Consider the following 15,844-nt stretch of genomic DNA (forward strand, 5'->3'; position numbering starts at 1 on the left):
TGGGTGGATGTGCTCTCCGCTGCTTTAACTATGGTCTGATGTTTAATTGCAGTTGAACCTTATTATGTGAGCTCCAACAGTATAACGTCATCCAGCACAGGGGAGGAGGAGGTGGATAATGAAAGAGCAACCCTAACTAAAGGTAAGAATGAGAATTTATGGAGTTAGAATTGATAGTATCTGTTTATTTAATTCAATGAATTTATGCAGTTATGTTTTTAGAGTATGAACTATTTTTAATTTAATTATGTTTACTTTTCCCCAGTCCCACTGGGCTCTGTGAGTGGTCACCCTGCTCCCAGGATCAACCAATGCCTAGAAGAGGTCCTAGTGCATGAGTAAGGCAGTGACATCTCCTCCTCTCCCGTCCCCACCTCACCCCTCCCCTCCGCTCCCCTCCCCTCCCTTCCCCTCTCCTCCTCTCCCCTCCCCTCCCCTCCCCACCTCTCCCCACCGCTCCCCTCCCCACCCCTCCCCTCCCCTCCCCTCCCCTCCCTTCCCCTCCCCACCTCTCCCCACCGCTCCCCTCCCTTCCCCTCCCCACCCCTCCCCTCCCTTCCCCTCCCTTCCCCTCCCTTCCCCTCCCTTCCCCTCCCCTCCCTCCCCTCCCCTCCCCTCCCCTCCCCTCTCCACCCCTCCCCTCCCCTCCCCGCTCCCCTCGCTCCCCTCCCCTCCCCACCCCACCCCTCCCTTCTCCTCCCCACCTCTCCCCACTGCTCCCCTCCCTTCCCCTCTCCTCCTCTCCCCTCCCCTCCCCTCCCCTCCCCACCTCTCCCCACCTCTCCCCTCCCCTCCCACCCCTCCCCACCCCTCCCCACCCCTCCCCACCCCTCCCCACCCCTCCGCACCCCTCCCCTCCCCACCCCTCCCCACCCCTCCCCACCCCTCCCCACCCCTCCCCACCCCTCCGCACCCCTCCCCTCCCCACCCCTCCCCACCCCTCCCCTCCCCTCCCCACCTCTCCCCACCTCTCCCCTCCCCTCCCCACCCCTCCCCACCCCTCCCCACCCCTCCGCACCCCTCCCCTCCCCACCCCTCCCCACCCCTCCCCACCCCTCCCCACCCCTCCCCTCCCCTCTCCACCCCTCCCCTCCCCTCTCCACCCCTCCCCACCCCTCTCCACCCCTCCGCTCCCCTCCCCTCCCCTCTCAACCCCTCCGCTCCCCTCCCCGTCCAATTTGCCTTCTATCTTTTCCCGCATCACGTATGGCACCGCTCTGGCCTTGTGGTGTACTGGCCTGGCGTCCGGGTTTATGTGAACCACTACCTTGGCCCCCATGAAAGTGCCAATGCCGGGTTGAAATACTGAGTCAAATTTGTCCAGGATCTGTGAGCATGATACTCACTCCACAGAGGAAATTGCATTGACATCGCCCCATTTCCAGTTCATAACAGCAAGCCAACTCCTCCCCAGTAGTGCGGGACTGTGTCCCGGAACAACCCAGAGTGGCAACCTGTTCTCCGAATCTTTGTGGGTCACGACTACCGTGGCGCTGCCTAGCACCGGAATGATCTCCTTTGTGTATGTCCGTAGCTGTGCGTCAATCGGCGATAATTTTGGCCTCCTGGCCTTGGACACCTACAACTTTTCGAACTGTTTGATACCCATCAGGGACTGGCTGGTTTCCGTGTCTAGCTCCATTGATACTGGGATACCATTGAGGAGCACTTTCATCATTATCGGTGGCGTCCTGGTGTATGAACTGTATACGTGCTCCACATGAACTCGCTGAACTTCAGCTTCCAGCAATTTCCCCCAGCGTTCATTTCTGCAATTTCTGCAGGTATTTTGCTCATCTCTGCAAACTCCAGCTGAGTGTGTGCCTCCACGCCTCCAACATGAGCTGCTGTTTGAAACAAAAGGTCCCTTGCCAGTCGATCGTCCCTGACTGCCCCTGTTATTGTCCTTGAGTGCGCCATTAACAGGTGTTGATGGTCCCATTACTGGCCGCATTGTCCCTTGCAATGGCATGAATCGCCGTTCAGCTTGCCATTGTCTCTGTCGAACTCCCCCTCTGGGTTCGACTACATGTTGGGGCATGCCCGACTGCCCTTGTCTGCCTGGAGAACTGTGTGCTGCTTTAACAATATTGAATCGCTGTCCCAACCATTCCTTAACACAGTACCTCTCGTCTGTTCTTCTTGTGGCCATGCTCGCGTGGTTTAAATCCCAGTTTCTCATCGCCACTGATACGTCCTTACTATACAGTATAAATGCACACGAGGCCCATGCTTGACAGAAGGTCAGTCTGTGACCTGTCCTTTATTCCATAGCACTCAAGTGATGGAAGTGGGTGGAGCTTGCCCTTTAATATCTGAAGGTCCAGGTTAGGAGTGTCTCGCACAAATTCACCACCTAGTGGTCATTGTTCTCACAGTGTACAACTTAGGTCAGATTATACATGGGTTACAATGCTGGTTGAATACATGACACACTCTATCCAATCTTTCCTCATAACTAAAATTCTCCAATTAAGCTAACCCTTACTACCCTTGCCTAACAAAATGGCCTCCTTCCGTGCTGTATTGTTCTATCAGGTGTGATCCAGCCAGCTACAGAGCACAGCTCCCTTCAGACATACAAAAGATGTCTTATCTCCAAGCCTTAGACAAGGATGTTCTACTGTACCAGTCACGTCAGCTTCTGAGTGAGATTCCAAATTTACCGTCTATTGATTGCCGATTCAGTGCTCTGTGTTCATGGCCACCAATGTTAGGTTGTCTCATTCAGGTATAAGATTATTACTTGTGTGTAAGGTGAGAGGAGGTCAGAAGAGGGAGTGCTGAGTGACGTAAAGGTGATGGGAGGCCAGTGTGGGGCAGTCGGCAGTGGTTACAGGAAGTAGACTGGGGAGAGAGGAACAAATGGTAAGCACTATTATCCCACGTGTGAGTCTGTTGTAAAGGAACCAAAGAAAGAAAAATTGCATTTACATAGCGCCTTTCACGACCTCAGGACATCCCAAAGCCCTATACAACCAATGAAGTACTTTGTGAAGTGCAGTCACTGTTGTAATTTAGGAAATGCGGCAGCCAATTTGCACACAGCAAGCTCCCAAAAACAGCAATGTGATAATGACCAGATAATCTGTTTTAGTGATGTTGATTGAGGGATAAATATTGGCCCCAGGACACCGGGGAGAACTCCCCTGCTCTGACTGGATTCATTTGCTCAAACTCATTGATTTTGGAACCTTACACCCAGCAGCTGAATGAGAATTTCATCCCATTGGCCTGACTGGAGACAAGCCCATGTGGCAGCAGGGAAACACGTGTACTTGCTCCACTGCACTGCAACATCATTTACTGCTTGTTTGTCTGGATTATCTTTTCCTTCACTTCCAGAATCCGCGTCTGTCCAGCTCCCAGAAAAACAGGAGATGAAGTTAGATGTTGCTCAGAATCCGTGGCCAAAGATTGCAGGCAAAGGTACACATATTTACAGTACCTCTGCATCGAGAGTTCAAACATTATTGCAGTTCCACTACAGACATAGGATTGACGCTGGTAATATTTTTCTAGTGGGTTGAGTCTCCACCAGTTGCACCCTCTAGTGGTGCCAGCATGTACCAATCTCAGATCCGGTGTAGCAGAGTTCTGTGCATTGTTCGAAAGGAAAGGCCTTGTGCATCATAATTAAATGCAGACTCTGTACATGTACATGCAGATTTCTGTGCATCTCGGCTGGATGTACACGCAGGTCTCTGTGTATCTCACTTAAATGCACAAAGCAGCCCGCTGGATTGGCAGTCCATCCCCCACCTTAAACATTCACTCCCTCCACCACCGGCGCACCGTGGCTGCAGTGTGTACCATCTACAAGATGCAATGCAGCAACTCGCCAAGGCTTCTTCAACAGCACTCCCAAACCCGCGACCTCTACCACCTAGAGGGACAAGGGCAGCAGGCGCATGGGAACACCATCACTTCTATTATGTCTGTAGTGTACTTGTGAATGACTCCACGAGGCAATGTGTTGTACTCAAACTGTAGTGACCTTGGTCCTTTACTCATAACTCCAGAGTGAGGCAGCCGCATGGTGGCTCTCCTTTTATACAGCCCCTGCCGCCAGGACAGGACAGGAAAACCCGGTCTTCACCAGTTGCACCCTCTAGTGGTGTCAGCATGTATATACACAGTGTAAACCCCACTGACAGTACATCAGGCAAACAAGTCTCCATCATATGCAAACATACAGCGACTACACAGAGAGTATATCTATAGTCTGCATATATAACAACCTCCACGTTCCCCTCCAAGTCACACCATCCTGACTTGGATATATATCGACCGTTCCTTCATTGTCGCTGGGTCAAAATCCTGGCACTCCCTCCCTAACAGCACTGTGGGAGCACCTTCACCACACAGGACTGCAGCGGTTCAAGAAGGCGGCTCACTACCTTCTCAAGGGCAGTTAGGGATGGGCAATATAAGCGGCCTTTTGGCTAAGATCTGCATAACTAACCTGACCAGCCACCATGACGTCCGGGTGGTTTCTCCCTGGTCAGGAAGGTATATGCTTACATTTTGTAAACAGGAGGTGGGTGGGATTGGTGACCCATCCACCTCCACGGAGGTGTGTGGGGGACCTGACCCATCCACCTCCATGGCACGAACCTGGTATTGCAGTACTTCCAGGAACGGTGCAGTGGCTCTAGGCCTTTTGGCTAAGAGCATTGGCGCAGAGTGATCCTTGACTGGTGCAGGGTGACCTCTGGCGTTTGACAAAGAATTGTAACGATTGGATAACGATTGGACATGAATTTAAAAAAAAAAATAAGCAGCTTTTATGAATAAAGTATATTTTGAAATAAAAAAAAAAAGCAGCTTCTCGGCCTTTTGGCTAAGATCAAGTGTAGTACCGTTTCTGACCAGCCACCATGACCCCAGGGTGGTTCCTCCCTGGTCAGGAAGGTATATGCTTGCTTTTTTGGAAACAGGAGGTGGGTGGGGAGGGTTGACCCATCCACCTCCACGGAGGTGTGTGGGGGACCTGACCCATCCACCTCCATGGCACGAACCTGGTATTGCAGTACTTCCAGGAACGGTGCAGTGGCTCTAGGCCTTTTGGCTCAGAGCATTGGCGCAGAGTGATCCTTGGCATGTGCAAGGTGACCTCTGGCGTTTGTGATTTGACAAAGAATTGGAACGATTGGCTACGAATTTAAAAAAAAAAAAATATATAAGCAGCGCAGGGTCCTCAGAGCTTTCTCACAGGGAGAGAAAGAACATTCAGACATCCCTCGGCTACTCTCACATAACTCCCTTACCATGTAGTGTGGCCTTTTGAACAACCCCGATTTCCGTCGCCCCACCGTTGACGGCCGTGCCTTCAGCTGCCTGGGCCCCAAGCTCTTCCTCCCTAAACCTCTCCACCTCTCTCCTCCTTTAAGACGCTCCTTAAAACCTACCTCTTTGACCAAGTTTTTGATCACCTGCCCTAATTTCCCCTTCTGTGGCTCAATGTCAAATTTTCTGTTTTGATAACACTCCTGTGAAGCGCCTTTGTATATTGTATTAGGTTAAAGGCTCTATATCAGTATAAGTTGTTGTAATGAGAAACAAATGCCTCCCAACCCTCTCAGGCGGAGAACAGTGTGTGGGGAGGGGGGGTCGGGGTGTCGGGGGAGTGAGAGAAGCGATGTGTGGTGCATTTCAGATCTTAAGTCCCTGATGTACATTAATGATTTTCTTTTCTTGTTAGGAATCTGTCAGAGTGGAATCTACAATGTTCCTAAATCTGTGACTGAGAAGTTAAAGATTAATTCCAGTAAGTAATTGTGGGTATTTTCCACCTGTTTAGTATTCCTGTCAGTGACTCTGAAGAAGGAATTGCATTTATATAGCTCCTTTCACGACCACCAGACGTCTCAAAGCGCTTTACAGCCAATGAAGTCCTTTTGGAGTGCAGTCACTGTTGTAATGTGGGAAATGCAGCAGCCAATTTGCGCACAGCAAGCTCCCACAAACAGCAGTGTGATAATGACCTGATAATCTGTTTTTTTTATTATGTGGATTGCCTCCGGCCGTTCCACAGATACCCTCGGCCCTTCACCACCCTGCCTAACTGCACATTCTTCATCTGTCAGCCTCGACAGTGAGTGTGAGCAGGCTATTCCAACGTGGAAGGCATCACAACCGAGACAGACCCTGTCCACGTGCGCCGTTTCCATGCTGACCTCTTGGCACTGCTAGATCAAGGTCTTCCTGGTTGCCGGGCATGCTGAATCCGGCAAGGAAGCATCCGGGTTGCTGCCAGTTAATGTAATGTTGGCCTTTATCTCAAAGGGGGCTGGATATCAAAGGGGAGGAAGTGATACTTCAGTAATGTAGAGCTTTGGTCAGACACCATCTGGAGTCACTGCGTTCAGTCCTGGGCCCCGCACCCCGGGGAGGAAACATCGGCCTCGGAGGGTGAGCAGATTCACCAGACTTAGGGGGTTAAATTATGAGGGCGGGTTGCATAAGCTAGGCTTATGTACCCCTGAGTACAGGAGATTGAGGGCTGATCTGATCGAAGTGTTTAAAATATTAAAAAGATTCGACAGGGTAGATGGAGAGAAATGTTTCCTCTGGTGGGGTAGCCCAAGAATGAGAGGATATAATAAACTTAGGGCCAGGCCATTCAAGAGTGAAATCAGGACGCACTTTATCACACAAAGGGGAATGGAACTCTTCCCCCAAAAGGCTGTGGATGCTGGGGGCCAATTGGTGCTTTCAAGACTGAGATCAATAGATCACCTGTGCACAACTCCGACATGAACAAATTAAAGTCCTTCCTCGCTGCAGACTCCCGCAATCGCTGGCCTCACCCCCGCGATCCTCCCCCCTCCCCCCATGATCTCTCAGCCCCAAGCCAGCCAGCCCCAATGTCCCCTTGCTCAGTACCGGTACCATCCAATTTAACATGACCAAACCCTCGTCCGGAAAAATCCCTTATCCAGAACAGGCCAGGTCCCGAGGGTGCCGGATAAAGGAGGTTCAACCTGCAACAAACTTCACACCGAGCCACATTAGCGAAGATGACCAAAAGCTTGGTCAAAGAGCTAGGTTTTAAGGAGCGACTTGATGGAGAAAGGTAGAGAGGCAGAGAGGTTTAGGCAGGGATTTCCAGAGCTTGGGATGTAGGCAACAGAAGCCACATGACGGTTCACTCGATTGATTCTGGAGATGAGGGGGTTGACTTATGAGGATAGGTTGAGTGGGTTGGGCCTATACTCATTGGAGTTCAGAAGAATGAGAGGTGATCTTACCGAAACTTATAAGATAATGAGCGGGCTCGACAAGGCGGCTGCAGAGAAAATATTTCCACTCGGGAACATAGTCTCAGAATAAGGGGCCGCCCATTTAAAACTGAACTGAGGAGGAATTTCTTCTCTCGGGGGTTGTAAATCTGTGGAATTCTCTGCCCCAGAGAGCTGTGGAGGCTGGGTCATTGAATATATTTAAGGCGGAGATAGACAGATTTTTGAGCGATGAGGGAATAAAGGGTTATGGGGAGCGGGCGGGGAAGTGGAGCTGAGTCCATGATCGGATCGTCCATGGTCTTATTGAATGGCGGAGCAGGCTCGAGGGGCCATATGGCCGACTCCTGTTCCTATTTATGTTCTTATGTTGCAAGCCTGTTGTTTCCTGCTCAGTATTTCTCGGTGCAGTTACTAACTGCACCTACAGGGGGAGCATCTTCCCTGTCCTATTCTGTTTGCCGATGTTACCCAGAGTGGATGGGGATTCACCGTCTGGTCTTTATTTCAGACGTTCAGCCTTGCCCTGATGACCCGCTCACCTCCAGCTCCAACACAGGACTGTTAGATGAAATCATTTCAGACTGCAGTAATTCTACCTGCCACTGGCTGGATTCCACTGACACACAGTAAGTGCACAAAGGTTTCAGGAACTCCTGCGTAGGTTAGTGATTAATGAGGTTAGTTGTATTGATCAGTGCCGATCTACTGATACTATAAGAACATCACTTTTTAATCTCAACCCCACCTTCTCACCACCCATTCTCATCAATCTAGGCTCTGTTCACACAGTTGGACTGTCTGTTAAACTCTATTAAATCCCCTCCCAGCTACAGTGGAAACAATCCCAATGACGCAAATTATTGGCATCACCCTGTGCTCGCTGATTTGGCTCCTGGTCCGGCAATGACTCAATTTTAAAATTCTCATTCTTGTTTTCAAATCTCTCACTGGCCTCGCCCCTCCCCCTCAGTGGGAAGAAGGTTCAGAACCCCACCTGAACCCCCACTTTGTACGCTCTGACATACTGACACTCCAAGAAGCTGTTAACAACATAATGGCCCAGCCTCCCCGGGTCAGTAAGGATTGTGTACAGGATGTAGTGTGTACGGGGTGTGGTGTGTACGGGGCTGTGTACGGAGTGTATACGGGGTGTGGTGTGTACGGAGGTGTGTACGGAGTGTGTATAGAGTGTGATGTGTACGGGGGTGTGTACGGGGTGTGTACGGAGTGTGTACAGGGTGTGGTGTGTACGGGGGTGTGTACGGAGTGTGTACGGGGTGTGGTGTGTATGGAATGTGTACGGGGTTGTGTACGGAGTGTGTACGGGGTGTGGTGTGTACGGAGTGTGTACGGGGTGTGGTGTGTACGGAGTGTGTACGGGGTGTGGTGTGTATGGAGTGTGTACGGGGTGTGGTGTGTACGGAGTGTGTACGGGGTGTGGTGTGTATGGAGTGTGTATGGGGTTGTGTACAGAGTGTGTACGGGGTGTGGTGTGTACGGACCGGGGAAGGCATCGCAAAAGCCGGTTTTCAGCACACAATGCGCATGCACTGAAAACCGGCTTTTCCGATCCATCAAGCTCCAGTTTGACAGATCCTCCGTATCTCGGGAGCGAGGACATTTGCAAGGCCAAGTTTGCGGAATTTATCCATATCTTGCCCAGCAAGTGTCCTCAAAACTCTTGCGCCTGATAAAAGCAGGGGCATAGCCTACTGTTACAGGCGTAAGAGTCTGAAAACACCCTTAAAACATAAAAAATAAAATTAAAAATACAATTTTATTTTTAAAAATCCTGCCCACTACGTTAATTTTTTTTTAAACCATAATTAAAAAAACTTTTTAAAAACTCGGAAAGCATTTTTTTCTCTCAGATATTTATTAACTTTAATTTCAATTAATTTTAATTATGTGAGGTGTGTTTTTTATTTTTTTAATTGGTGTTATTGTGTTTGGGTTTTTATTTTCTCAATTAATAGCAATGAGAACTGGTAGATATGGTGTTCCCATTGCTATTAATTGAGAATACTGTGCCTGATTGGCTGAGCAGTCACACGTGACTGCACCGTCTCCGTGGGAACCTGGAGGATGGGAGCGCGCTCCGTAGCACGGGAAGAGAAGGCCCCCCCACCAGAATCCCACACTCCTCCCGGACCACCAGGTACTTTCGTAAAAATTCTCCGGTCAGAGGCAATTGCCCGCGGGAAGCCTCTGACTGGAATTTCAGAGCCATTAAGAACATAAGAAATACTCCGGCATTCAATAAGATCATGGCTGACTTCAACCTCAACTCCACTTCCCGCCCAATTCCCATATCCCTCAATTCCTCTAGATTCCAAAAATCTATTGATCTCGGCCTTGAATATACTCAACAACTGAGCCTCCACAGCCCTCTGGGGCAGAGAATTCCAAAGATTCACCACCCTCTTTGTGAAGAAATTTCTCCTCATCTCAGTCTTAAATGGCCGAGCCCTTATCCTGAGACTGTGCCCCTAGTTATAGACTCTCAGCATCTATCCTGTCAAGCCCCTTAAGAACTTTATATGTTTCAATGAGATCACCTCTCATTCTTCTAAACTCTAGGGAATATAGGCTCTTTTTTTTACTTTAACAGGTAGTTGTCTGATTATTAGAAAAACTTTTATTTGGGGGACCAATTGTTTCCCTCGTGTGCTGAGGCCATTAACGCATGCTGGAGTAGTGTTCCATGATGCTAAGTACCCCCCTATATCTCGCCCCCAAGGGACCATCCTTCATGTATGAATCTGGACAGTGAGCTTTTAGCATGTTATTTGACTATGGAAGGCATCCCAAACATGTCCGATCCTGCCCTCAACTGCTGTCCAACAAGGGTGGCGGGGGTGGGGGTCACGCAGTAGCAATCAGGAGAAGGAGCCCTAATCAATCTCACTTCCACAACACACAACACAGAGGTTCCACTCCTCGCTGGGACCAGCCAGACCTGGGATCTTCCTGACCCTTGTGGCTCAGGTTGTGACACGGGTTAGCAAGGCCATAAGAAAGCAAACCAAGCACTAGGGTTTATTTCTAGAGGTATAGAATTGAAAAGTAGTGAAGTTATGCTAAACCTGTATTGAACCAGGGTTAGAACACACTTGGAGTACTGTGTACAGTTCTGGTCGCCATATTATAAAAAGAATATAGAGGCACTGGAGAAGGTGCAGAGAAGATTTACAAGGATGACATCAGAAATGCGAGGGTATACATGTCAGGAAAGGATGAACAGGCTGGGTCTCTTTTCTCTTGGAAAAAGAAGGCCGAGGGATGACCTAATGCAATCTTTCAAATGATGAAAGGTTTTGATAGAGTGGATACAGAGAGAATGTTTCCACTTGTGGGGAAGAGCATAAGTAGAGGCCATCAATATCAGACAGTCACCAAGAAATCCAATCGGGAATTCAGAAGAAACATCTTTACCCAGAGAGTGGTGAGAATGTGGAACTCGCTGCCACAGGGAGGGGTTGAAGCGAATAGTATCGATGCATTTAAGGGGAGGCTGGACAAGTCTATGAGGGAGAAGGGAATAGAGGGTTATGCTGATAGATTTAGATGAGGAAAGACAGGAGGAGGCTCGAGTGGAGCATAAACGCCAGCAACGGACTGGTTGTGGCTGAATGACCTGTTTCTGTGCCGTATATCCTGTGTAACTCATTGAATGGCGGTGCAGGCTCAGAGGGCCGAATGGCCTACTCCTGCACCTATTTTCTATGTTCCCATGTAATACTCAGCAGTTTAACCTGTTGGTGGCACTGTGACTTTTAGCAAATAATGGTTTTAATGAGTCTGCAGTATCAATACTGCCTGTGTCTCCCCCTCAGGAATGCCTCGATTCTAAGCTAAGGCCAGCTGCGGAGCACCAGGATGAGACCTGAGCAAACGGCGTTACTGATTGTGTCACTGTTTGATTACACCCAATCATGTATCGGTTTATAATCTTTGTTACGCACTGAAATGACAGGAAATGTCACCTAGGTAACCAAAGTCATTCTGGCGCGCATGAAAACGCTGTAAATCAGGAACACTCGCGCAAAGAATATTTCACGCAATCAGAGGCTGCCAGCACTTTGGCACAAAAGTAATTGCTAAAATGCAGGCGATCATGGCACATTTTAAATTTGCAATATATTCAAAAGCATGACAAATAAGTACATTTATTTGACAGTGAACTTCCTGGTTTACTGTGGAGCCCGTGGTTCTCGTGTAACAGGATGACATTTAAACAGAAGCTCAAAAGGAACTGTGTGCTGCTTATACAGAGTATCATAAAATCCAGTCTATGAGTCGCACCTATATATAGACTGCTCCCTATTTAAAATAACTTCTTATTGAAGTCTGGCTGGTGTACAAGTCGTTGCCCTTTATATTTTAGAGCATGCAACATTGTTAAAGGCGTAACTGATGCATATGATTCTCCTTTTGTTTTCTTGCCAACGTTCTCCCTTCCTCTCCTGAAGGCGCTGGCCCCAGACCGAATGCAGTGCTGTCTGCCCGCCAACGCCTCATCCAAGTAGCCATTCTTCCTATATGCACCTAGACAGTTGGTGGGCACTGGGAGGTGATCCCCTCTCCCCCTCCCCCCAGATCAGGGAGCCGGAGACCACAGTTGGGCCAAATGGTATGTTTCCATCCTGTAAATACATCCCCAGCAACGATCAGTCAAGGTGACGCAGACTGGGGCAGTGCAGTGGACCCGACGACCAGGCGTTGCATGTGACGGGCAGCCGGTCCGATATCACACGATTTGCCCCAAGAGGAATTTCTAGGCCCAGATCCGTACAGCTCAGTCTCACGCATTGACCGTGAAGAAAATGACATATCGTCCCAGATTAAAAGTTGATCATTTGATGAGCTGCCTTGTTATTTAGCTGAGTAATCCAGGTCTTTGCTCAGAGCCTGTTCCTGCCCTTTGCTGTGGTCCGGGGCTGCGGAAAGAGTGGAGAATTGGGGAGGTTTCAGATGTAAAATGAGTGGCCTTTCGCTTTCTAATCCCAATGGCAACTCGAGGGCAGACCGATCGGATGCAAATATCCTTTGCCTGCTGGCTGTGAGAGGTCCTATGCGAGAGGTCTTTGGGCATCCATCAATTGCCCAATAAGCTTGCCCCAGTTCAGCATCAATTGGCAATCTCAGTCACAGAGGGCACTGGATGGCTGGGGTGGAAAATGTCCCATGTGAGGTCCGGACTAAGCATCTTGTTCGAGCAGAGTGGAGCGAGCTTTACGCTGCATCTAACCCACAGAAATACCAGACTTAGTGTTGATAGGTTTGGCCACCCAAATTTTTTTAAATTATTATTCGTTCATGGGATGTGGGCGGCAAGGCCGGCATTTATTGCCCATCCCTAATTGCCCTCGAGAAGGAGGTGGTGAGATGTCGCCTTGACAACTGAGTGGCTCGCTGGGCAGTTAAGACTAACAGTCAACCACATTGCTGTGGGTCTGGAGTCACGTGTAGGCCAAACAGGGTAAGGGCGGCCGATTTCCTTCCCTAAAGGACATTAGTGAACCAGACGGGTTATTACGACAATCCGGTAGATACTAGCTTTTTATTCCAGATTTATTTAATTAATTGAATTTAAATTCCCCAGCTGCCGTGGTGGGATTTGAATTGCTGTCTCCGAATCATTAGTCCAGGCCTCTGGATTACTGGTCTAGTGAATTAACCGCTGTACTAGTGCACCCGTAAAGTGTTCCATTCCCCAACATAAACTTCACCAATAAAACAATCTATCGACTGTATATATTCACCCTTGATTGTACTGTAATGTTATTCATAATTTGTATATGAATCCTACTGTCCTGTGAATATTGTATTTACTGATTCTGCTTTATGAGAGATTTGTTGTGTATTGTGAAATATATTCTCAATAAACGTCTTGCAGAACAATCAACTCCGGAACTACAACCTGAAGGCAGCAGCAGCATTTTGATAACTAAACTATTCAGGATATAATCTTATCATTTATAATATGTAGAATGCTCTCTATCTGTCTCTGTCTCTCTTTCTCTCTCTCGCTCTGTCTGTCTTTCTGCCTGTCTCTATCTCACTCTGTCTCTGTCTCACTTTGTCTCTGTCTGTCTCTCTCTCTGTCTGCCTCTCTCTGTCTCTGTCTGTCTGCCTGTCTCTCTCTCTCTCACTGTCTCTGTCTCACTCTCTCTTTCTCTCTCTCTGTCTGTCTCTCTCTCTATGTCCGTCTCTATCTCTCACCCTGTCTTTCAACCTGTCTCTCTGACTCATTCTCGCTCGCTCTGTCTGTCTGTCTCTCTCTCTCTCTGTCTTTCGGTCTGTCTCTCTCTCTGTCTGTCTGCCTGTCTCTCACACTCTGTCTCATTCTCTCTTTCTTTCCATCTGTCTCTCTCTATATATCTCTCACTCTGTCTGTCTCTCTTTCTTTCTGTCGTCTATCTCTAAAACAAATTTTTTTAGTGACACAGTCTCCTGACAGCTGGTTACAAATCCCATCTAGCAGGGCAGGTGATTTGCTATTGTTCAGATCTGCTCAGAAATCAGCATTTCAATGCCTCCGGGACTTTTTAATCCAAACTTACGATTCGTGTGCAGCAAATCTCACTACGCGCATTAAGTGTGGACATTTGCAGATCTTATTACAATATGTCCCACTTTCCCCAGTGAAAAACTTCTAATAGTAAGCTACCAAATTCAAACCAATTACCACATGTAATGGCACAAGGGATTCCACGATCAGCACCAGTGCACTTGGAAAACTTATGGCCCTCGGAACAAGGAAAGAATAAAGAGAAAAGGCAATTTCCCCAAAACATTCCATGTATATATTCAAAATGTTTATTTAAAGACTCACTGCAGTGAAGGACACGGGTTTGTATAAAGCCTGAGTTCGGAAGAGCCAGGAAACACAGCTCCTCCGATTGTAACCAGAGGTTCAGAGCCATCACCTGTGTCTGGTAGCGACAGCCTGTCACATTTCACTGTGTGGGCACCTGCAGGTCCGCGAACCGTGTAGATTGATTATTCATTTGGTTAGTTTGTGACTTTGCATATATGCTAATGCTTTGATTGCAAAGCTGTTCACAGTTGATGCTCCACAAGAACACTTCCTGTTAACTATTCATATGAGTCACCAATCAGTCAAACTTGCCTCAGTTTTAATATATTCATACTTGTTTTCAAATCCCTCCTTGGCCGTGCCCCTCCCTATCTCTAATCTCCTCCAGCCCTACAACCCCCCGAGATCTCTGTAACCTCCTCTAGCCCACAACCCCCCGAGATCTCTGTAACCTCCTCCAGCCCTACAAGTCCCCCGAGATCTCTGTAACCTCCTCCAGCCCTACAACCCCCCGAGATCTCTGTAACCTCCTCCAGCCCACAACCCCCCGAGATCTCTGTAACCTCCTCCAGCCCACAACCCCCCCGAGATCTCTGTAACCTCCTCCAGCCCACAACCCTCAGAGATCGCTGCGCTCCTCCAATTCTGGCCTCTTGCGCATCCCCGATTTTAATCGCTCCACCATTGGTGGCCGTGCCTTCAGCTGCCTGGGCCCCAAGCTCTGGAAAACCCTTCCTAAACCTCTCCGTCCCTCTCTCTCTCCTCCTTTAAGATGCCCCTTAAACCCTACCTCTTTGACCAAGCTTTTGGTCACCTGTCCTAATATCTATTTATGTGGTTCAGTGTCAAAATTTTGTCTGATAACGCTCCTGGAAAGCTAACGCTCCTTGGAATGTTTTACTACATTAAAGGTGCTATATAAATGCAAGTTGTTACTGTTGTGTGCAGAAGAACTCCACGAGACTGAGTACTGTGTGTGATCTTAGTCTTCTTTATTACAACTCCAGAGTGCCTAAACAACCTGGCAACCAACCTTTTATACTGGCCCTGCACGTGTGTGCAGGTGACCATTAGAACTCTAACAGTCAAGCCCTCTGGTGGCAAGTATTACATAGTTACATACATAACATCACTTCCGCACCCCCCCCCCCCACTCCCCCGCCCAAAGTCTTCGGTACAAGTTATTTACAAGTTGAGGCGATCCGGAGCTCTTCGCTCCCTGGCTGATCGTCTAAGTTCAAACCCTGGCGTGTGTGAGTTGGCCGGACCATTGCTGCACTGCACTGCGACTGGTCTGACTGGACTGTCAGGAACGGTGGGTTCATCCTCGTGATTGACAGCGAGGTCGATTGCTGGTTGGGTGTGTGTTGGTGTATCATCGATGGTGATGTCCTCTTCAAGTCGTTCCTGGTTGTCAATAAATCGCAATTTGGTCTGATCTAAATGCTTTCTGCACATTTGGCCATTTAACAGTTTGATTATAAACACCCTATTCCCTTCCTTGGCCAAAACAGTGCCAGCAACCCACTTAAGACCATGACCGTAATTCAGGACAAACACATGATCATTAACATCAATGTCACGTGAAACAGCCGCGCGATCGTGGTACATGATCATTAATATCCGGGTGGGAGAGGCTGGTTTTGAGCGCTCTCTGCATTAACAATTCTGCTGGGGGAATCCTGGTGAGCGAGTGGGGTCGCGTCCGGGAACTGAGCAGAATGCGAGACAAGCGGGTCTGCAGGGAGCCATCCGTCACGCGTTTCATGCTCTG

General features: G+C 48.8%; 1 long non-coding RNA gene and 1 pseudogene across 1 annotated transcript; both read left to right on the top strand.

The window, feature by feature from the left end:
* Positions 1-84: 84 nt before the first annotated feature.
* LOC139227185 (uncharacterized) lies at positions 85-7,782 on the top strand. Its single transcript, XR_011587405.1, has 4 exons — positions 85-142; positions 3,346-3,429; positions 5,705-5,770; positions 7,756-7,782. It is a non-coding gene; the product is annotated as an uncharacterized lncRNA (long non-coding RNA).
* On the top strand, positions 4,824-5,058 carry LOC139227239 (U2 spliceosomal RNA; annotated as a pseudogene).
* Positions 7,783-15,844: the final 8,062 nt, after the last annotated feature.

This window comes from Pristiophorus japonicus, chromosome 16, assembly GCF_044704955.1.
Source record: "Pristiophorus japonicus isolate sPriJap1 chromosome 16, sPriJap1.hap1, whole genome shotgun sequence".
In the NCBI taxonomy this organism is placed as follows: domain Eukaryota; kingdom Metazoa; phylum Chordata; class Chondrichthyes; family Pristiophoridae; genus Pristiophorus; species Pristiophorus japonicus.